The sequence below is a fragment of the Moschus berezovskii genome, chromosome 16 (genome assembly GCF_049115385.1).
Source record: "Moschus berezovskii isolate FMDL1 chromosome 16, NW_MosBer_1.0, whole genome shotgun sequence".
NCBI classification, from domain to species: domain Eukaryota; kingdom Metazoa; phylum Chordata; class Mammalia; order Artiodactyla; family Moschidae; genus Moschus; species Moschus berezovskii.
Genome location: NC_142475.1, coordinates 9644551 through 9668398, shown reverse-complemented (window position 1 = coordinate 9668398; position 23848 = coordinate 9644551).

The window sequence follows — 23848 nt, the reverse complement described above, 5'->3', positions numbered from 1 at the left end:
TTGTTTTTGTAGGTCTTTCCTTTCTCTTGTGTTTACTGGCTATGTAAGTCCCTTTAGTATTTGTTGCAAGGCTGGTTTGGTGGTGCTGAATTCTCTTAACTTTGGCTCATCCGTAAAGCTTTTTTGATTTCTCTGTCAGTCCTGAATGAGATCTTTGCAGGGTATAGTAATCGTGGTTGTATGTTTTTCTCTTTCAGTACTTTAAATATATCTTGCCATTCTCTTTTGGCCTGTAGAGTTTCTTCTGAAAGATCCGCTGTTAATGGTATGGGTTTCTCTTTGTATTTTACTTGTTGCTTTTCCCTTGCTGCTTTTAATATTCTTTCTCTGTGCTTAATCTCTGTTAGCTGATTAATATGTGTCTCGATGTATTTCTCCTTGGGTTTAACCTGTAGGGGACTCCCTGTGCTTCTTGGACTTGATTGACTATTTCCTTTCCCATGTTGGGGAAGTTTTCAACTATCATTTCTTCAAAAATTTTCTCACTGCCTTTCTTTTTCTCTTCTTCCTCGGAGACCCCTATAACTCAAATATTGGTGTGTTTAATATTGTCCCAAAGGTCTCTGTGGCTATCCTCAATTCTTTTCATTCCTTTCCCTTTATTCTGCTCTTCAGCAGTTATTTCCACCATTCTGTCCTCCAGCTCACTTATCCATTCTGCTATTGGTTCCTTCTAGAGTATTTTTAAATTCAGTAACTGTATTATTCATCTCTGTTTGCTTATTCTTTATTTCTTCTATGTCCCTGGTGATTGTATTTACTGTGTTAGATGCTTCTTGCATTTTCTCCATTCTATTTTCAAGTTTTAAGTGCATCTTTATTATCATTATTCTGAATTCTCTGTCAGGGAGATTATTTATTCCCTCTTCACTTATTTGGTCTTGTGAGTTTCTCCCTTGTGCTTTCATTTGTGTTGTACTTCTCTGTCTTGTCTTTTTTTTTTTCTAACTTGCTCCACTTGAGGTCTCCTTTTCCCAGGCTTTAGGGTTGTATTTCTTCTTCCTTTTGGTTTTTGCTCTTGGAGGGAAATGTTGGTTGGGTGGTTTGTGTTGATTTCTTGTTGGGGGTGACTTGTGCCTGTGTTCCAGTGGGAGCAGATCAAGTAGGTAATTACAGAAATACTGGGACATATACACACACACTTCCACACACACAGTTATAACCGAAGCGTTCCAAAGAAAAGAGCGCAGGAGATTGACTTGGTGAACGAGGGAAACCAGAGGTGATATCAACCAGCTAAAAGCAGAGTTAGCTAATGCGCGATCTGGAAATGTGACCATGAGCAGAGGGCCAACTGGGGAACATAGCATAGAGAGCTCAACAAGTTAACTTACCTGGTGAAAGAAGAGAGTGATGCAAAAAAGGGAGAATAAAAAAGAGAGAGGAAAGAAAGAGGAGAAGGGAGGGAAGAGAGACAAAGAAGGTGTGGAGAAGAAGATTAAAAAATTAAAACAGAGAGAAAAGAAAAAATAGAAAAACAAACCTGGATAGACCTATGTGGAAACAATTTTTATATATTCAGCAATAGCTACAGTTGGAAAAGAACAGTAGGAAAAGCAGTTGAATATATCAAAAACAAAATCCAAAAACCTCATCAAGAAAAAAAAGAAAAAAATGAGAAAGAAAAAAAAAATTTTAATGAATTTTTTCCTTCTTTTTTTGACAAGAAACACAAAGAGGAAATTTCCACAGCATTGCAAAAGGCTAATATGGAAGTGGAAATATATAGTGGGACTAAACAGTGTGATTTATAAGAAAAAAAATCTTAAAATGAATTTTTTTTTTAACAAGGCAAACAAAGAGAACAACTCCACAGCACCACAAAAAGGTAATGTGATGGTGGAAGTATGTTGGGGAATAAACAGTGTGATTTATAAGAAGGAAGAATATTAAAATGAATTTTTTTAAAAATTTTATAACAAGAAAAACAAAGAGGAAAACTCCACAGCACTGCTAAAGGCTAAAGTGAAGGTGGAGATATGTTGGGGGAATAAACGGTATGAGTTATAAGAGAAAAAAAAAAGAGAGAGAAAAAAGAAAAATAAATTTAAAAAGGTTCTCAAGGTCGTCACTCTTGGTTACCTCGTCTGCCCCTGGGGGTGCGGTTGGGTTAGTGTCCCGCGATGTTTTCCTCGTTGGGGGAGCTTGTGCCTGTGTTCTGGTTGATGGAGCTGGATCTCACCTCTCTGAAGAGCAGGGCAGTGTCCAGTAGTGGTTTTGGAGTGTCTATGGGTTAAGTATGCCTTTGGGCAGTCATTTTAGCTTTCATGGTGTTCAGTTCAGTTAAGTCACTCAGTCATGTCCGACTCTTTGCAACCCCATGAATCACAGCACGCCAGGCCTCCCTGTCCATCACCAACTCCCGGAGTTCACCCAAACTCATGTCCATCGAGTCGGTGATGCCATCCAGCCACCTCATTCTCTGTCGTTCCCGTCTCCTCCCGCCCCCAACCTTTCCCAGCAAGCAAGGAGATCATCCAACCAGTCCATTCTAAAGGAGATCAATCCTGGGAGTTCATGGTGTTAGGAGCGTCTATTTCCACAGCTGCTTCAAAGTGGCCCTTTCAGCAAAACTGCAGCACCGCCTGCCCCTACCTGTCCCTGGGACCATTGCTGGTGCTTCTGTGCCCCTGACCCGCCCTGTGCTGCTGGCCGAAACTTGCTAGGTAGGTGCTTGTGTGGGTCCTTCTGTGCCGTGGCGACGTGTGTGGGCTTCCTTCGGCCGCTAAGCCCACCCTCTGCGTCGCGGGGTTTTGCTCATTTGTCTCAGCTCCCGAGGTCCGCCCTCCGCGCGGGGGGCTCGTGTGCACGGTGCCTCTCACTGCCTGCGCTCTTTGTCACGGGGGTTAATTGTTCTTTGGGTTGTGCCAGGAGCGTTCTGCAGCATATAGCTTTTTATATGAAACTATCATTGTCATTCATTTATAAGTTACCCAAAATTTCCATTTTTTCTCTTCAACTCAGAAATCAGATGTATAAAATAACAAGCAAAAATAAAGGAAAAAAGGGAAGATCAGAAGAGGAGGCAGAGGATGGGGGAAAAGAAATATCAGAGAAAGCACCTAGGGTGATGTTACTGTTTCTACCATGAGGTAGAACTGTCTTTAGGTGAGAGCTCCAACTAAATTTTGAGTCATTATAAGAAAGATCTTTGTGAAATTCAAGGTTGTCCAAAAAATGAAATGAACTGCCTTTTCAGAAAGTGGGTCTCTATTACAGGAGCTGTTTACACAAAAGAATAGGTGATCGTGAGACAAGGATATTCAATAAGGGATTCAAACATGGAGTAGAGGAAATTCCCTGGCTGTCCAGTGGTTAGAACGCCATGCTACCATTTCTGAGGACCCAGGTTAAAACCCTGGTCAGGGACTTAAGATGCCTACAAGCTGCACAATGTAGCCAAAAATAAATAAATAGGTACATGGAGTAAATTATTTTTAAGATCTTTCTTACCCCGCATTCTATCATACGATTTACTATAAAGTAAGACAAACAGTGCAACAAAACTATTTTTAATTCAAGTAAACCCCCCACTGCAACAAACTCCATAAGAAATCAAGAGTGCTTTATTGAAATGTAATTGTGTTAAAGTTAATAGCTTTTTTAAAACCACATTCCTAACCTGCAGGAGTTGTAGAATAAACAGATGAGATAAATTTTCTCTATAGTTTATTAATAAGTCAAACGAAGAATTTTTTTTAAAAAAGAGAAGTATCATAAACATTTTCTTTCCTTAGTTCCTGAGTCTTTAGCACAGTTTTCCCTGATAGTTACTGATTTGGGGTTAATGGCTGGGATGTTCGAGATGTTGATGGAATATAAAAATATAGATGCCACTTCAAAACACAATAAATAAATTATAATCTACTCAGTTATAGCTCAGGTAACAATTATACACTTTTGCCTTTACTTCTGCCCCTAGACCGTTACTCAAACCAGGGTGCTTTGCTACCCATCCTTTATATGACTTGCTAGTTTCTAGACTCAGGAAATGAATTGCCCTCTTGGGAGACAGACTTCTCTGCATCCAAGTAGGATATGTATAAAAAGATTTGCTGCCTAAGATATTAATTAACAGTTTTAAAACACAATTCCTCTTCTCATCTGTACTGGTATCTTCCATCTTTCTGAAATCCTGCTCACTTAGCACAACTTCCTATGCTAGAGTACCACCTGAGTCTTTAATCAGGTTCTGAACCTAGGGAGCCTGTATAGACTCAACTCCTACCCCATATTCCCAGGCTCTTTTTGGCTCTCCAGGTCCTGTCTTTCTGTCCCTTCTCTTTTGAGCAGCACACTTATAATTTTTACTTAATACAATAAATATTATTTATTGTGCTAAATGGTGTATGGACTGAATATCTGTGTTCCCTCAAAATTCATATATTGAGTCCCTAAACCCCAAGACGGTGGATCTGAAGATGGAGCCTTGGACAGTACTTGGATTAGGTTAGATCATGAGGTTGGAAACTTAATGATGGGATTAATGGCCTTGGAAGAAAAAACCTGTCTCTGTGTCTCTCTCCCTCTCCTTTGCCTCTTTATCTCCAGATGGGAACTCACCAAGTCAGGGGCCATGTGATAATACAGTGAGAAAATAGCTGGCTACTAGCCAGAAAAAGTCCTCACCAGGGAACAGCTTGATCTTGGATTTCTCAGCCTCCAGAACTATGAGAAATAATTTTTTTGTCTTTTAAGCCGCTCAGATGACGTATTTTGTTTTAACAGCCCAAGACAACCAGGACCGCAAGTGTGCCAATTATATAAACTATTCTCATGTAGATTCTATGTTTCAGTATCTTGTTTGGTCATTGGGCTTGTCTCTGTTTTAAATGAAGGTCTTGATGTCTGTGAACTCGACAATAGCAAAGTTAATTGATTAGTCAATGATGTAATGAACATATTTCTAAAGAAAATGTTTAGACGCATTACCTCTGCCAGAACACAATCACAGAATCTAGAACCTCAAATGGCATTGCTTTCATTTGAAAGGAAAATGAAATGGCTCAATTCATTCTGGTTGATGATGGGTTGACCAATCTATAATGAAAATCTATAACTCCAGAATTAATAAACAGACAAAATTCAAAGGCCAGTGTAAGAAAGTCCAGTGGAAACACCATGTCTCTGGTTTTTAACCGACTGATATGTAAGTTTCCAGATTTGTCACTCTGGAATGAAGGAGAACTCAGAACCCAGGTATCTTTTTTTTAACTTTCTCTCTCTCTGTGAGTCCCAGCCTCTCCCTCCTTCCCCACTTCCATGTCCATAAGTCTGTTCTCCACGTCTCTGTCTCCACTGCTGCAGGATACGGGTAACCGTTTGCACGTATCTTTACAGCCCCAGCACTCAGCAGTTTCAGACACATAATAGACACTCAAAACAGGTTTAAGTAAGGCACTCACGTGTTCTCTGGTACTTTGAATGTAACCGTATTCTACCGCCCCCATTTCTAGCATTCTGTAAATTTCTTCATCTGTTCCTTCAGTAAACACTTATTGGCACCCATTCTGTTGCCAGACCCTGCTCTATGCACTAGAATGCAGCAAACAAAATAAAATCTTTGCTGTCACATAAAAGTGAAAGTGAAGTTACTCAGTCGTGTCTGAGTCTTTGTGACCCCACAGACTGTAGCCTGCCAGGCTCCTTCATCCATGGAATTCTCCAGGCAAGAATACTGGAGTGGGTTGCCAATTCCTTCTCCAGGAGATCTTCCCAACCCAGGGATCAAACCCGGGACTCCTGCACTGCAGGCAGACTCTTTACCATCTGAGCCAGGTTAGGAGAGACGTACCTTACATTTAACTGAGAAAATAATCACCATCAAACAAACATATTAGAAAGTATAACATGGTGTCAAGCAGTATTAAATACTACGAAGGTAACTGAAGTTGAATAAATAAACAAATACTATTAAAGGTATCTAAACTTAAAGATATAGAAAATTACAAATAGATGCTATTTTAGATAAGAAAGTGATGTTTGAGCAGGAATCTAGAAAGCAGGTTCTCTGAATAGCTGAGTAAAGAGCATTCCACCAGAAAGAACGACAAATACAAAAGCTAGAAAACTCACATATTGTGTGTTTGAGAAGTAGCAATTGAAACAAAATGAGCAATAAGAATGGGAAAATTAGGTCAGAATTGTGGATAGATGTCAAGTCACTTGGACCTTTTAGGTTATTGTTAGAACTTGGATTTTTCTGATGGAAGTAGAGTTGACTTACAATATAATACCTTAGGTTCAAGTGTCCAACACAGTGACTCCATCTTTTGCTGCTGGTACTGCTGCTAAGTCACTTCAGTCGTGTCCGACTCTGTGTGACCCCATAGACGGCAGCCCACCAGGCTCCCCCGTCCCTGGGATTCTCCAGGCAAGAACACTGGAGTGGGTTGCCATTTCCTTCCCCACCATCTTTTGCTACATTATACATAATTGACTCCGTTCCCTGTTCTGTGCATTGCTTCTTTGTAGCTTGTTTATACCCAATAATTTGTTCCTCTTACTCGCTGCCACCTATTTTGCACTTCCTCCTACTCCCTCCCACCCTGTGGGCAAGGACTAGTTTGTTCTTTGTGTCTGTCCTCTTGTTCTCTACTTGTTCTGTTACATTTGTTTTTTAAATTCCACGTAAAACTGAAAACATAAAATATTTCTCCTTCTCTGACTTATTTCACTAAGCAACCATACTGTTGCAATGGCAAGATAGCATACCAGCACTCCTTTGTCACCACATCCTCACCAACACTTCTCATTGCTTGTGACAGTAATATTCCACTTTCTTTATTCTTTCATCTGTTGATGGACACATCACTTGTTGCCATATTCTGTTATAAACAAAACACTGAGAATCAGGGCACCCAAAGCTGGTGCTCTGTGACAGCCTAGAGAGATAAGGTGGGGAGGGAGGTGGGCGGGGATTCAGGATGGAGGGGACCATGTGTAACCTATGGCTGGTTCATCTTGACAAAAATCATCAAAATACTGCAAAGCAATTATCCCTCAATTAAAATAAGTGTGTTTTTTTTTTTAAATAAAACATCATGGTGCATGCAAATGAAAGTGAAAGTCACTCAGTGGTGTCTGACTCTTTGCGACCCCAAGGGCTGTAGAGCCTATGGAATTCTCTAGGCCAGGATACTAGAGTGGGTAGCCGTTCCCTTCTCTTGGAGATCTTCCCAACCCAGGGATCGAACCAGGTCTCCCACATTGTAGGCGGATTCTTTACCAGCTGAGGCACAAGAGAAGCCCATGTATCTTTCCCAATTAGTGTGTTCTTTTTTTTTTTTTTTTTGGATAAATACATATAAGTGGAATTGCTGGATAATATGGTATTTTTTATAATTCTAAAGAAATCTCTGTATAGTTTTTCATGCATGTGTGCATGCTAAGTCACTTCAGTCATGTCTGACTCTGACCCTATGGACTGTAGTCTGCCAGACTCTTCTGTCATGGGATTCTCCAGGTTAAGAATACTGCAGTGTGATGCCATGCCCTCCCCCAGAGGATCTGCCTGACCCAGGGATGGAACCTGTGTGTCTTATGGCTCCTGAATTGGCAGGCAGGTTTTTTACAACTAGTGCCACCTGGGAAGCCCACAGTTTTTCATAGTGACTATCAGTTGACATTCCTAGCAACAGTGTACAAGGATACCCTTTTTTCCACATCCTTGTCAGTACTTGTTATTTCTTATCTTTTGATGAGAGCCATTTGGACATGCCTGAGGTGATATTTCATGGACTTCCTGGGTAGAACTATGGTAAAGAACCTGCCTGCCAAAGGTTCAATCCCTGAGTTGGGATGATTTCCTGGGGGAGGAAATGGAAACCCACTCCAGTCTTCTTGCCTGGGAAATCCAGTGGACAGACTGTAGCCTGGTGGGCTACAGTCCATGGGGTCGCAAAGAGTAGGACATGACTGAGCAGTAGAACGTGCATGCATGAGGTGATATCTCATGGTGGTTTTGATTTGCATTTCCTGATGATTAGTGATATTGAACATCTTTTCATGTGCCTGTTGGCCGTCTGTATGTCTTCTATTAAAAATATGCCTATTCAATTCCTCTGTTCATTTTTTAATCACATTATCTATTCTTTTATTGAGTTATATGAGTGCATGGGGTCACAAAGAGTCAGACAGACTGAGTGACTAACACTTTTTTATATATTTTTAATATAAACTACTTATCAGACATATCACTTGCAAATCTACCTTCTCCCATTTAGTAGGCTGCCTTTTCATTTTGTGATTTCCTTTGCTATGCAAACTTTTAAGTTAAGATTGTGTCCCATTTGTTTATATTTATTTTATTTTCCTTGTCTGAGAAAAAGCTTTGTGAAAAATGTTTCCTAAGACCAGTGTCAAAGAGCATACTATCTATGTAATCAAGGAGTTTTATGTTATCTTCATAGAATTTATTAATACTTGAAAATATATTATAATTAATTATTCTTCTTTTTCTAATTCTTTTTGATGCAAAGTTACGTTGTTTGAGAGTTTTCTTGTTTCTTGAGGTAAGTCTGTTTAAACTTTCTTCTTAGAACTGCTTTGCAGCATCTTATAGATTTTGGAAAGTTGTGTTTCTATTTTCATTTGTCTCAAAGGATTGTTTGATTTCCTCATTGATATCTTCATTGATTTATGTTTTTAGTAACATATTGTTTAGCCTCCATGTTTTTGTCTTTTTTTCCTTTTTTTTTTTTGTAATATAATTGATTTCATGTGTCTTACTTGTGTGGTCAGAAAGAATGCTTAACATAATTTCATTCTTCTTAAATTTATTGAGACGTTTTGTGGCCTAGCATCTGATCTATCCTGGAGAAAGTAGCAAGCACACTTGAAAAGAATGTGTATGCTGCAGTTTGAGGACAGAATGTCCTATAGATATCTATTTAGTCCCCCTGGTGTAATGTGTCATTTAAAGCTTTTGTGTCCTTATTGATTTTCTATCTGGATGATTTATCTATTGATGTAATTGGGGTGTTAAAGTCCCCTGCTGCTCCTGCTACTGCTGCTAAGTCACTTCAGTCGTGTCCAACTCTGTGCGACCCCATAGATGGCAGCCCACCAGACTTCCCTGTCCCTGGGATTCTCCAGGCAAGAATACTGGAGTGGGTTGCCATTTCCTACTATTATTATATTATTGTCAATTTCTCCCTTTATTTGTGTTAATATTTATTTTATGTATTCAAGTGCTCCTACATTAAGTGCATGTATGTTTACAGATATTATATGCTTTTTCTGTCTTGACCCTTTTACCACTATCAATGCCATAAGTCTTTTGATTGGAGCATTTAGTGCATTTACATTCAAGTGATTATTGACAGGCATTGCCATTTTGCTATTTTCTAGTTGTTTTTGTAGTTCTCTGTTTCTTCTTCTTTTAGCCTCTTTTCTTTTGGTTTGATGATTTTCCTCAGTGTTCAAATTTGAGTTCTTTCCTCTTTGTATTTTGTGTATCAGTGATAGACTTTTGATTTGTGGTTACCATGGAGTTCATATAGATCAACCTATAATCATGTCTGTTTGTTTAGTGGTGATGAACTCTTTTTGCTTGTCTGGGAAACTATCTCTTTTTCAATTCTGAAAGACAGTCTTCCTGGGTAAAATATCCTAGTGTGTAGGGTTTTTTTTTTGCTTTCAGCATTTTAAATAGTTCATGCCAATCACTTCATGGCAAATAGATGGGGAAACAGTGGAAACAATGGCTGACTTTATTTTTTTGGGCTGAAAAATCACTGCAGATGGTGACTGCAGCCATGAAATTAAAAGATGCTTATTCCTTGGAAGGAAAGTTATGACCAACCTAGACAGCATATTAAAAAACAGATATAGCTTGTTACTCACAGTTTCTTTTTGACCATTTTTTCGGTCTCTGAGGTGAAACGAGTTATTAATTAAAATTTGTAAACTCACATATGCATATTGTATATATGTAGAAATGTAATCACATTTTGTCTTGGAATTACATTAAACTGTTTGGAATCACTGTAAAAAAATAAAATAAAATAAATAAAAAACAGAGACATTACTTTGCTAACAAAGGTCTGTCTAGTCAAGGCTATAGTTTTTCCAGTGGTCATGTATGGATGTGAGAGTTGGACTAAAAAGAAAGCTGAACGCCCAAGAATTAATGCTTTTGGAGAAGACTCTTGAGAGTCCCTTGGACTTCAGGGAGATCCAACCAGTCCATCCTAAAGATCAGTCCTGGGTGTTCACTGGAAGGACTGATGTTGAAGCTGAAACTCTAATATTTTGGCCACCTGATGTGAAGAGCTGACTCATTGGAAAAGACCCTGATGCTGGGAAAGATTGAGGGCAGGAGGAGAAGGGGTGACAGAGGATGAGATGGTTGTATGGTATCACCGACTCAATGGACATGGGTTTGGGTGAACTCTGGGAGTTGGTGATGGAAAGGGAGGCCTGGCGTGCTGTGGTTCATGGGGTCACGAAGAGTCGGACACGACTGAGTAACTGAATTGAACTGAGTTCCTTTCTGGCCTGCAAAATTTCTACTGAAAAACCATCTGATAGCCTTATGAGGGTATCTTTATATATGACTTTTTGTTTTTATCTGAATTCTCTCTTTACCTAACTTTTGCCATTTTAATTATGATATATCTTAGTGTGAATCTCCTTGAGTTCATCTTGTCTAGGACTCTCCGTGTTTCTTGGACCTGGATATCTATTTCCTTCTTCAGATTAGGGAAGATTTCAACCATAATTTCATCAAATACTTTTCTGCCACTTCCTCTCTCTTCTTCTAGGACCTCTATAGTAGGACATTTGATATTGTCCAAATGTCCCTTAATCTATACTCATTAAAAAAAAATTTTTTTCTACTGCTCTGATTGGGTGATTTCCATATTCTGTCTTCCAGATTATGTGTTCTTATGTACTTAAGTGTTTTTCTGTATCACCTGGGCTGTTATTAATTCCCTCTAGGGTATTTTTTATTTCAGTTACTATATTCTTCAGCTCCGACTGGTTCCTTTTTATATTTTCTAGTTCTTCGTTAAAGTTTTCACTATGTTCCTCTATTATTCTCCAAGTTCAATGAGCATTTTTATTACTATTACTTTGAAATTTTATTGAGTAAATTATAACCATTTCATTAGGGTTTTTCCCTAGGGTGTTATACTTTCATTTGGAACCTACTTCTCTGTCTTCTCATTTTCTTTGAATTTCTGTTTGTCTCTATGAAATTAAGTGAAACACTTACATTTTCCAGTCTTGAAGGCTTGTCCTTGTTGGGAATGACCTTATGCAGTCCGTTTGTGGCCAGTGGCTTTGGTGGGAGAGCTGGATCTGAAGAGGTCACAAAGGGTATCTTCTTCCAGGGTTCTCTGGTGATGTTGGCTTCTTGGAGGTAAGACTGGAGTCAGAGGGGCTACAGCCAAAGACAACTACAAGCCAGGGCTTCTCCTGGGTTCACTATCCACTGCTGCCCTGTTAGGGGTCAGGATCCGGGTCCAAGGGCCTGGAGCTGTATTTCTGAGCTGATTTCACTTTTCCCTGATGTTCAAGAACACATGTGTGGCAACAATTGTGGTCTCTGACTTGTTTATGGGCAGAGGCAGGGCACGAGGGGCTGGAGCTACAATTCTAAGCTGGCTCCAGTTTCCTAGGTGCACACAATGGTGGTCTTCACGTTTGCAGAACACAGAGACAGAGCAGGAGGACTGGAGCAGATGCCCAGTGGAGGCTAGCGGACCTCACGGGGGCGGTCCTGGCAGGCCAGTTCGAGCACCAGGCAGTTTTCAGTCTGATACCTCTGCTCTGCTGCTGCTGCTAAGTCGCTTCAGTCGTGTCCGACTCTGTGCGACCCCGTAGACGATAGCCCACTGGGCTCCCCCGTCCCTGCTCTAGAATGGGGAAAAATCAAGTCTGTGAGCATGGTTTTTGAGAGGGGCGTCTTGGTTCCTTTTGACCCTCCAGTAAACCCCACTGGTTTTCAAGCTCATTGGGAACTCATCTTCCCAGTGCTAGACCCCAGTGCTGGGTGCCTAAAGCGGGGCTTGAACCCCTCATTCATTTGAGAGGATCCCCAAGCCTGTGATATCTCTCTCCTCTTCCAAGTCACCTGGGATGGATCCCAACTAGATCTTTTATCCTCATTCCTACCAGGCTCCATGTTGTCCTTTCTTTGTATCCTTGGTTGAAGAAAAACGTTTCTTCTAGTCTTCAGGCTATTTTCAGTGCGAGTTGCTCTATATGTAGTTGTAGTTTTGACGTGTTCATGGTGTGTGTAGGAGGGGAGGGGGTGGTAATCTCAGGATCTTCCTACTCTAGCAACTTCATCTCACTCTCAGGACTTAAGATTTTATTAACATCTCTGGAAAAACTTTTGAATCAGGGAGTGAAGTGTGATTTACACTTTTAACAGATCATTCTGTTTCCTATGAGACTAGATCAGGTGAGTGGTGGTGGATGGAAGGGGATTAAGACCAGTTGGGAAGCTCTTGCTGTAATCTATAAGAGATGACATTGGCTTGGACCAAGGAGTTTGTTGGGCATGGTGATCGAAGATTAGATTCAAAAAAATATTTCGCAGATGGGCCCAAAAGTTTTACTGGAATAAGAATATGTGGAAAAAAATAAGAGGGGTAAAGGATGACTCTATTGTTTGTAACTAACTGTTGTGAGAAAACTAGTAGAGGAGCAGATTTCAAGGAAAATACCGTGAGCTTAGTATTAGACATATGGTCGACACAGAAAAGTTAGGCACTTGGATAAATGGATCTGGTATGCAACAGTTGTCAAAAAGGGGTCATCTGTTATGGTCTATTAGCGGAGGCCCAAAAGCTAGGTACAGAAAATCTTTCAAGAATTATTCGTGTCAAAGCCCAAGAAGTTCAGGTAAAATGTAGACAGAGAATTGGCCGTTAAATTTGGCAAGATGCAGTAAATCACTAATGATCTTGACAAGAGCTATTTAAAGTGATATGGACAAAAGCCCGATGAACGTGAGACCAAGAGGAAAGAAAGTGGGAAAGAAGCAGAAAGAAAGAAAATAAGTACCGACAGCTCTTTCACTTTTCCCTTGCTAAATAGGGAGCAAAAAAAAATGATCCACATTTTAACAGTGTTTTTCTATTTATTTTTCTACTGATATGACTTAGCTACAAGTCTGAATTCTACCTCTATTCACCTTTATGTGACCAGATTCTAATATTCAGTGGGTACCCAATGAAAAAATTAAAAAGTCACATGTGCTACCAAGTAACGATGCACTTTATTTATAGGGAAAATGCTAAAGAAGAAACCTCTAGGGCCCCAAATGTATAAAATGAAATATAAAGTGCTGACAGCAAAGATAGAGTTCTTACCATGGCTGATCTTTGGTAAATCCAATACAAAGATGAACAAATTGCTTTAGGTAGCATGTTTTCAAAGGAAGAGTTATGTCACTGATGAGACAGTGTCTCGAAACTGAAGCTTTTCACTATTTATTTTCTTCCTTCTGCCTTTTTGAAGAGTATTGAGTACTCTATGAGAGAATGAAACAAGAAAAAGTGAATGTTAAATTAAGGTAAGGTTTGAAAAGCACAAGTATTTTTCAGAGCAACCTAAATGCAAGGCACTGACCAAGTTAACATGGTACGTGTTTACAGAGCAAGCTTATGATCGATAGGGCAAATAATTAAGTGAGAAATTTGATGCAATTTTAAGTTCTATGGATGGGGAAAACAGTTTGCCTCTCAGAGTAAAGTTTTGAGGCATCTGATAACAAAAGAGGCGGGACAAAGCTTCCGGCCAAGATAGTGGTCACTCTGAATCTGAAAGGCTGAGTAGCAGTTGGAAGTATATCAATTACGCCTTCAGTATGATTCAGTTGCCCATCAGTGTTTATCACCTTCAACGTCACTAGTTTCTTTCGTACTTTTCCCTAGTGAAGGATGTTCATAAAACCTACTGAGAAAATAACGAAAGAAAGAGTCGGTGATAACTACATGCTCTTTAAGAGATGGGCTGATGTTTAAGACAGGAGAAAATGCATTGTTTTAATGCTACTGTGAAAACAGACACGGACGCATACTCTCTGATTTAACTGTGAGCAACCTTTATCTCAGTTTATAATTGTGACACTTTTTTGTCTTCACTGAGTACTTTTCTTTTTGTCAGTCAGGTAATATAATCACCTCCTTTTGTGTGATAATCATAGATAACTAATTTGGTAACAGTTCCTGTCCTGTTACGCTGTTAATTGGACGTCTGTGAATCATCTGTCTCGCAACTCGTGAAAAAAAGGTGAATATATGCTAGTTTTAAAAGGGCATGGATGCTCTCCTGATTTTGACTCCTGATTATTATCTTAAAAATACTGCTTTTAAAATATAACTTGAGTGGCTCCCCTGGTGACTCAGAATCTGCCTGCCAATGCAGGAAACACCGGTTCCATCCCTGGTGGGAGAATTGAGGACCCAGGTGCTTCAGGGCAACCAAGCCCAGGCACTGCAGCTACTTAACCTCAGCACCACTAGAGAGAAGGGCACACTCCCCAAGGAAGAGCCCGCACGCCACAAGGAAAGGTCTCATCATGGACCAGCAACCAAGACCAGTGCTGCCAAAAAGTAAACATTTTTTTTTAAGTTGACAGGAAAGAACAGTATCCATTCATACAAATGGTTGCTTCTGTTGAAAGCAAAGAAGGGGTGAGTCGTGTGGATGGATGATGGTTAAAGAGGACTTGGCTTTATATGTAAAGCCTCATTTCCTTTAAAAAAGACCGGAAACCAAAATGATTAATAGTTGTTGATTCTGGAAGGTAGACATGTTTTATTATTCTGTGAACTTTATTTCTCAAAGTAAAAATTATAATGTTTTTAAAATGAAAGTGCTATGTAACCAGAACTGATGACTGGAATTTTGCTGAATGAGAAGCAAACAAGCAAAAGGTCTTTGGTATATGCAGATTTGGGCAAACGTTGTGAATCAGTAGAAGATACACGTGAACAAGCCAGGCTGGGTTCTCCTGTTGAGTCTATGCAACATTCAGATGTATTATAAAGCGCCTTCTTGCCTCAGGATCTTTGCACATGTCTAAATTCACGCCTTCCACTGCATATCCCACCCCTGAAGACACACATCCAGCTAGCTCTCACTCATCCTGTTCAGCTCAGTCACTCAGCTGTGTCTGACTCTTTGCGACCCCATGAATCACACCACGCCAGGCCTCCCTGTCCATCACCAACTCCTGGAGCTCACTGAAACTCATGCCCATTGAGTCGGTGATGCCATCCAGCCATCTCATCCTCTGTCATCCCCTTCTCCTCCAGCCCTCAATCTTTCCCAGCATCAGGGTCTTTTCAAATGAATCAGTTCTTTGCATTAAGTGGCCAAAGTATTAGAGTTTCAGCTTCAATATCAGTCCCTCCAATGAATATTCAGGACTGATTTCCTTTAGGATGGACTGGTTGGATTTCCTTGCAGTCCAAGGGACTCTCAAGAGTGTTCCCCAGCAATTATCCTCCAGGTCCCAACTTAACACCACTTCCTGGAAAAGTGTCCCTGACCCCACCACCACCCACCAGATCAGTAATTGCTATTCACTTGTGCTTATTTGTTCTTGCTCCTTCTCCCTCGTGTCCTACTCTTTGCAACCCCTGGACTGTAGCCAACCAGGTTCCTCCATCCAAGGAATTTTCCAAGCAAGAGTACTAGAGTGGGTTGCCATTTCCTTCTCCAGAGGATCTTCCCAACCCAGGAATCGAACCCAGATCTCCCGCATTGCAGGCAGACGCTTTACTGTCTGAGTCACCAGGGAAGCCTCTTTCTCCCTCACTAGAATCTATACTCTGTGGGGGAGATTTTCCAATTGTTCCAATCAAACTCCCTGAAGTCACACTTGTCACCTTTCTTTCTATCACCTCCCATATTCAGCTGTCAGAAATCCTATTGACTCCACCTCAAAAGATATCCCCCTTCTCACCACTTTTATCACTACTGGCGGGAGGAGAAGGGGACGACCGAGAATGAGATGGCTGGATGGCATCACCGACTCTGTGGACATGAGTTTGAGTGAACTCCGGGAGTTGGTGATGGACAGGGAGGCCTGGCGTGCTGTGATACATGGGGTCGCGGAGAGTCGGACACGACTGAGCGACTGAACTGAACTGAACTGAATGTAGTCCAAGCCACCACCTCTGTCTGCCTGCCTGCCTCCTTCCACTCCTGACTCCTACAGACCTTCCTCCACCAAGAAGCCAGAGGAATCCTTTGGAAGCAAGTCAGAAATGCCACTTCTCTACTTCTGACACCCACAAAATGAGATGCAGAGTCCTGACCTTGGCCCACAAGGCCCAGTGGGAACTGGCCTGCTGCCGCTCAGTTCTCATCCTCACCCTGCCCCTCCTCTCCCTTCTTTCTCACCAGCCTTTAGCGCCCACCATGCCAGCCACGGCCTGGCACTTAGCCAGGCACTCGGCCTCTCTGTGGCCTGCAGCCGTCCTCCCTGCGGGCACTCACAGTGCTTGCCCTCACTTCATTCCACTTGCTGCCTGAGTCGTGTTTTCAGACACCATCCCCACAGTCCCTTCATCCTGCTTGGTCTTCAAAGTTCTTATCACTACATGCTATATTTTACAAATGGCTGTTAATTAGTCAGTTATTGGTCTTTGATCATTAGAGTGCCTCAACTCCATGGGGGCAAAAAACTTGTCTCCTGCAGTATTCCAAATGCCTGGCATTGGGAACAAAGCTTGGCATATAGGATAAACATAGAAAATAGTTGGAACTGCCCTGGTGTTCTAGTGGCTAAGCTTCCTCACTGGCAATGTGGGGGCATCCAGGTTCAATTCCCGATCAGGGAACCAGATCCCACATGCCACAACTAAAAGACCCTTCGTGCCACAGTTAAGACTTGGCTTAGCTAAACAGATGAATGAATGAATGAATAAGAACATAAAAAGTCGTTGTTGAAATACCTTTCTAACTGAACAAGGGAAAACAGCTTGCCTATCTTAGTAGAAATAGCTTGTCTGTATTAGTAGAACTTACACTCTTGAGAAGCACGCTTGGAACATAAACTCTCAACAAACATTTTTGAATGAATGAAGTCAATGTCAATGTCAAGAATAAGAGTGAGAGAGCTTTTCCCTCCATTGCGACTAGCTGCCAATGTGGTCAGTTATTCCGATAGTGAAAAATGTAACAGGACTATGAGAAAGGAGCAGAGGGTCTTTGGTGGCATTAGAGAACAAATACAGAAGAATGAAATTATCTAGGGAGAGGAAAAGTGTGCAGAAAATTTAGGAAGGGAACTGACATTTTTTGTTACAATTGTACTCAGAGTATTCCAGACATAGCAGTAGACTCAAAAATGTACATATTCTCAAGCTCTGTGAGATTGATGTGATAGTACCTATTTCACAGAGAAAGAAACAGGCTTGGACAGGTTAATTAAAATAAGGTTACAAATCTAACAGTTGGAGACTATCTGATCAGTACACTGTCGAAAATCAGCTTTAGGAACTGTTCTCTGTTTATAAGTTTCCTTTGTTTTAAAAGCATTTTTATTCCCAACAATATTTTACACTCAATCAGCATGCACCAAATATTTGTTGAATGAATGAAAGATCATGTCACAAACAACTATTCTAAAGGTAGACAGAAACCCAAAGGGAAAAAAAGTAGGTTGATAGTGAATTCTTTTAAAGAATTCTATTCTTTCAAAACCAAAATATACTTGGTAGGAAAATAAGAAAATAGCACTTGCCAAAAGATTAATTGAGAATGTGGTCTAATCATCTTCCAGAGCATTAAGCCAACCTAAACAGAAAGGTATTTTCAGCTTTGAAGAGTTGTCCTTATGCATGCAGAATTATAAATGGCGTAATTTTCCCTATATCTCCATAATTAACAGAATATTTATTGATCAGCACAAAGCACACAGTCTCTGGAGACATGATTTGTGTGAGCGCTTAGCTTTTTGAAAGCTTAAATCACTGTAGTCATATTAAAAAATGAACTGATAGTAAATGTGGTATAATTAATCCACCTATTCTATTTGCACATGAACATCTTTTCATGCTAAACATCTCATTCATTTAGGAGCGAATACAAATGTGTTACAATGACAGAATAAAAAATAAATTGGAACTTTTATTTTCCCTGCAGTATTCCTTGTCTTTAACTTACTCAGATTTCTCACATACTGTGCAAGTTTAAAGTACTTCTCAACTTCTGACTGCAGATTACAGGTGCGGAGAGCAGTCTACCCAGAGGATGCAGGTAACAGTCTGAATCCCCCAGAAAGCACGTGTGCTCGTGCTGCACTGTTTCTCCCCAGGGTTCTCCAGAAAGTTCTGCTCTGTATCACTCGATTGTCACCTGTAGGCTGCACCTCCAGGCCTCTTGCACGCAGGTTTTTCCTCGGCTTGGACCATAAAGCAGTGCTGGTGGAAGGGCGGAAGGAAGAAGGAAGCCAGGACAGGTCTCCCTGCCCCTCTGCCCAGGTGGTCTCGGGACTGGGCCAGCACTGGCCACTCCTTTGTGCGTCCAGCCCACTCCAGACCATTCTGCCTGGTGCCTTTGGCCCCTAAACTCTAGTAATACTGTATCCCTTTGTGGTCCAGGCCAGTGGTGACAATCGCCTTGTCTGCTTCACTATCCCCTGTTGCCTTCACAGTTGTTCATTCCCTGTGTAATCAACCCCTGAATTAAAAATCCATTGTTCTGAATAGTTCAAGTGGTTAGTGTTTCTCTGATTATCCCCAATTGATATAATACCCTTGAGAGGAGGGACCTAGTTTGCTTTATCACTGCTGTATCCTAGTACCTGGGAAGGAAAGTACAAGGTATGCATTAAGTAATCCATTAAAATGTGCTAAATGAATGAATAGGAAATGCATCCTTTAGTTAGTAGTTTTCAAAGTTTATCAAGCATCAAACTACCTACAAGTTTTTTTTTTATATATAACATATACGGTTATCCGTTTACATCCTGCTTTCCCAAGTTTCTGACTCAGTAGGTTTAGGAAGAGGCACCAAAACTTACATTTCAAATAAGTTCCCAGGTGATGCTGATACTGCTCGTCCAGGTACCACACCTTGAGAACCAGTACTTTAGTTCATGAAGTATCCTGCTTATAATCTAACCAGAATATACACACCAGAGTCAAAAAAACATATCAAAGGGCACTAACATTGCATGTTAGTGATTTGGCAATCATCTTCAATTACTTTAGCCATATTAAATTTTTGATATGAAAGCAAGGAGTTCTAATATCTTCCTAACCTTTTACCAAGAGTGGTTATTACCAGTCAATTAAGCCCTTTTTAAAAAATTTATTTTAATGTTTCACTTGAACCTTTCTTTTTAAGTCCAATTCTGAAGAAGGAATGGCCATAAAATAGATTCTAAAGTTCAAGACTCTTGTTCTTTTATACAAAGAGCATGAGGAAAATAAGCATTACAAATCAATACTTACAAATCCCACAGTTCTTGTGGCAGGGTAGAAGAATTTGCGCTCGTCTTGCCCTCTGGGAGCACCCAAATTGCAAATAGCTGTTGAACAACTATTGATAAGAGGACATTGGATGCCTCCAAAAAAATAAACCTGTGTCCAAGGACAAAGAAGAAGCCAGAACAAGACAGTAGGAGGAGCATCAACGTGATAAAATTAAATCCTGTACCCACTGATGGGTGACACAGTCTGGAAAGCAATGGTACTAACGAAGATCTTGCACTGTCTTGAAGGTTCTAGGCCCCCATCTGGCCCCTCGCCCTGGGATCTGGCAGAGGGACTGGGAGTCCCCAGAGAAACTGTCTTTGAAGGCCAGCAGGATTGGATGACAGGACTTCCACAGGACTGGGGAAAAGGAGACTGTACCCTTGGAGGGCACACACAAAACCCTGTGTGCGCCAGGATCCACGGGAGACAAACAGGGACCCCATGGGAGGCTGAGCCAGACCCCCCGTGGGTGCTCGAGGGTCTCCTGCAGAGGCGAGGGCTGGCAGTGCCCACCGAGGGCACGGGGCTCCAGCAGCAGCGTTCCTGGGAGATGTGTCTCGGTGTAAGTCCTCTTGGAGGTTGCTATTAGCCCTGCCACAGAGCCAGGATTGGATCAACCTCAGGCCAGACCACTAACAGGGAGGGAGCCCTGCCCACCGGAGCAAGACCGAGGTTTCCCTCCATTCTTTAACTCCACACAAAAACATAAACTCAGAACGGAGGAAAGACCTAAATGTGAGACCAGACGGTGTAAAACTCCCGGAGGAAAACACAGGCAGAACGCTCTCTGACATATACCACCGCGACATCTTTTCATCCACCTCCCACAATAATGGATATGAAAGCAAAGATAAACAAAGGGGAATCCCAGTTCAGTTCAAATGCTCAGTCGTATCTGACTCTTGGACAGCAGCACGCCAGGCCTCCCTGTCCATCACCACTTCCCGGAGCTTGCTCAAACTCATGTCCTTCAAGTCGGTGATGCCATCCAACCATCTTCTCTTCCATAGTCCCCTTCTCCTCTTGCCTTCAATCTTGTCCAGAATCAGGGTCTTTTCCAGTGAGTCAGCTCTTCGCATCAGGTGGCCAAAGGATTGGAGCTTCAGCTTCAGTCCTTCCAATGAATATTCAGGGCTGATTTCCCTTCAGATTGACTGGCTTGATCTCCTTGCAGTACAAGGGACTCACAAGGGTCTTCTCCAACACCACAGTTCAAAAGCATCAATTCTTCCACGCTCAGCTTTCCTTATAGTCCAACTCTCACAGCCATACATGACCACTGGAAAAACCATGGTGGTGGTTTAGTCACTAAGTCATGTCCGACTCTTGTGATTCCATGGATTTTAGCCCACCAGGCTCCTCTGTCCATGGGATTCTCCAGATGAGAATACTGGAGTGAGTTGCCATTTCCTTTTCTAGGGGATCTTGTCGACCCTTTGACTACACGAACCTTTGTCGGCAAAGTAATGTCTCTGCCTTTTAATATGCTGTCTAGGTTGGTCATAGCTTTTCTTCCAAGGAGCAAGAGTGTTTTAATTTCATGGTTACAGTGACCATCTGCCATGATTTTGGAGCCCAAGAAAATAAAGTCTGTCGCTGTTTCCACTGTTTTCCCATCTAGTTGCCATGAAGTAATAGGACTGGATTCCCTGATAGCTCAGATGGTAAAGAGTCTGCCTGCAGTGTTGGAGACCCAGGTTCATCCCCTGGGTCAAGAAGATCCCCTGGAGAAGGAAATGGCAACCCACTCCAGTATTCTTGCCTGGGAAATCCCATGGATGGAGAAATCTGACAGGCTACAGTCTGCGGGGTTGCAAAGAGTCAGACACGACTGAGAGACTTCACTTCACTTCACGTCAATGGGACCGGATGCCATGATCATAGTTTTATGAATGTTGAGTTTTAAGCCAACGTTCTCACCCTCCTCTTTCACTTTCACCAAAAGATTGTTTAGTTTTTCTTCACTTTCTGCCATAAGGATGGTGTCATCTGCATATCTGAGGTCACTGATATTTCTCCTGGCAATTTTGATTCCAGCTTGTGCTTCATCCAGCCCAGCATTTCTCATGATGTACTCTGCATATCAGTTAAATAAGCAGGGTGACAATATACCGCCTTGATGTACTCCTTTCCGGATTTAGAACCAGTCAGATATTCCATGTCCAGTTCTAACTGTTGCTTCTTGACCTGCATACAGATTTCTCAGGAGGCAGATCAGGTGGTCTGGTATTCCCATCTCTTTCAGAATTTTCCACAGTTTATTGTGATCCACACAGTCAAAGGCTTCAGCATAGTCAATGAATAAGAAGTAGATGTTTATCTGGAATTCTCTTGCTTTTGCTATGATCCAAGGATGTTGGCAATTTGATCTCTGCTTCCTCTGCCTTTTCTAAATCCACCTTGAACATCTGGAAATTCTTGGTTCACGTACTGTTGAAGCCTGGCTTAGAGAATTTTGAGCATTACTTTGCTAGCATGCAAGATGAGTGCAACCGTGTGGTAGTTTGAGCAATCTTTGGCATTGCCTTTCTTTGGGATTGGAATGAAAACTGACCTTTTCCAGCCCTATGACCACTGCTGAGTTTTCCAAATTTGCTGGCATATTGAGTGCAGCACTTTCACAGCATCATCTTTTAAAATTTGAAATAGCTCAGCTGGAATTCCATCACTACTAGCTTTGTTTGTAGTGATGCTTCTAAGGCCTACTTAACCTCGCTTTCCAGGATGTCTGGCTCTAGGTGAGTTATCACACCATCATGTTTATCAGGGCCATTAAGATCTTTTTTTATATAGTGCTGTGTTTTCTTGCCACCTCTTCTTAATATCTTCTGTTTCTATTAGGTCCATACCATTTCTGTCCTTTATTGTGCCCATTAAATTTGCATGAAATGTTCCCTTGGTATCTCTAATTTTCTTGAAGAGATCTCTAGTCTTTCCCATTCTATTGTTTTCCTCTATTTCTTTGCATTGATTACTTAAGACTGCTTTCCTATCTCTCCTTGCTATTCTTTGAAACTCTGCATGCAAATGGATATCTTTCCTTTTCTCCTTTGCCTTTCACTTCTCTTCTTTTCTCACCTATTTATAAAGCCCCCTCAGACAAACATTTTGCCTTTTTGCATCTCTTTTTCTTGGAGATGGTTTTGATCACAGCCTCCTGTTCAATGTTACAAAACTCCATCCATAGTTCTTCAGGCACTCTATCTATCAAATAATCCCTTGAATCTAGTCACTTCCACTGTATAATCATAAGGGATTTGATTTAGGTCACACCTGAATGGTCAAGTGGTTTCCCCTACTTTCTTCAATTTAAGTCTGAATTTTGCAATAAGGAGTTCATGATCTGAGCCACAGCCAGCTCCTGATCTTGTTAAAAACAAGGAAATCTAGCCATCTGTGACAACATGGTTGGAGCTTGAATGCATCATTCTAAGTGAAATAAGTCATACAGATACTGTATGATCTCATTTATATGTGGAATCTTAAAAAAGAAAAACTCATAGAAACTAAGTCAGACTGTGGTTACCAGAGGCAGGGAAGAATTGGAGGAAGGTGATCAAAAGGTACAAACTTCCATTTATAAAATAAGTATGATGGAAGTAACATGATGATCATGACACCTGTGAAAGTTAGGACAGTAAATTCTGAGTTCTCATCACAAGAATTTTTTTCTTGTCTTCTTTCTTTTTATTGTATCTGTATGAGAAGATGGATGTTACTTTAACTTATTGTGGTAATTATTTCACAGTATATGTCAATCAAACCCTCATGCTCTTTTCCTTAAACTTAGCAATGTGGGTCAATTATTTTTCAATAAAACTGGAAAAAATCTTGAAAAAGATAGAACCTATTTTCTGAGGACTTTCTAGTTAAAACGTTAAGGTTTATGAAGTATGCAAGTACTTCAAATTATCCTGGTTAAAAAAAAAAATTAGATGATAGATGTTGCTGCCGCTAAGTTGCTTCAGTCATGTCGGACTCTGTGCAACTCCATAGACAGCAGCCCACCAGGCTCCGCTGTCCCTGGGATTCTCCAAGCAAGAACACTGGAGTGGGTTGCCATTTCCTTCTCCAATGCATGAAAGTGAAAAGTGAAAGTGAAGTTGCTTAGTCATGTCTGACTGTGATCCCATGGACTGCAGCCTACCAGGGCTCCTCCGTTCATGGAATTTTCCAGGCAAGAGTCCTGGAGTGGGTTGCCATTGCCTTCTCCCAAATGATGGATAGTTAGGTCAAATGTGGTAAAATGTCAATAACTGCTGATACTGAAGAAGTATACACAAAATTTTTTAAATACTATCCATGTAACTCTTAGATGAAATCTATTTCAAATAAATTTAATTATTTCAAAATAAATACTTTTTTAAAAATTAGCATATCAAACATTATATGGT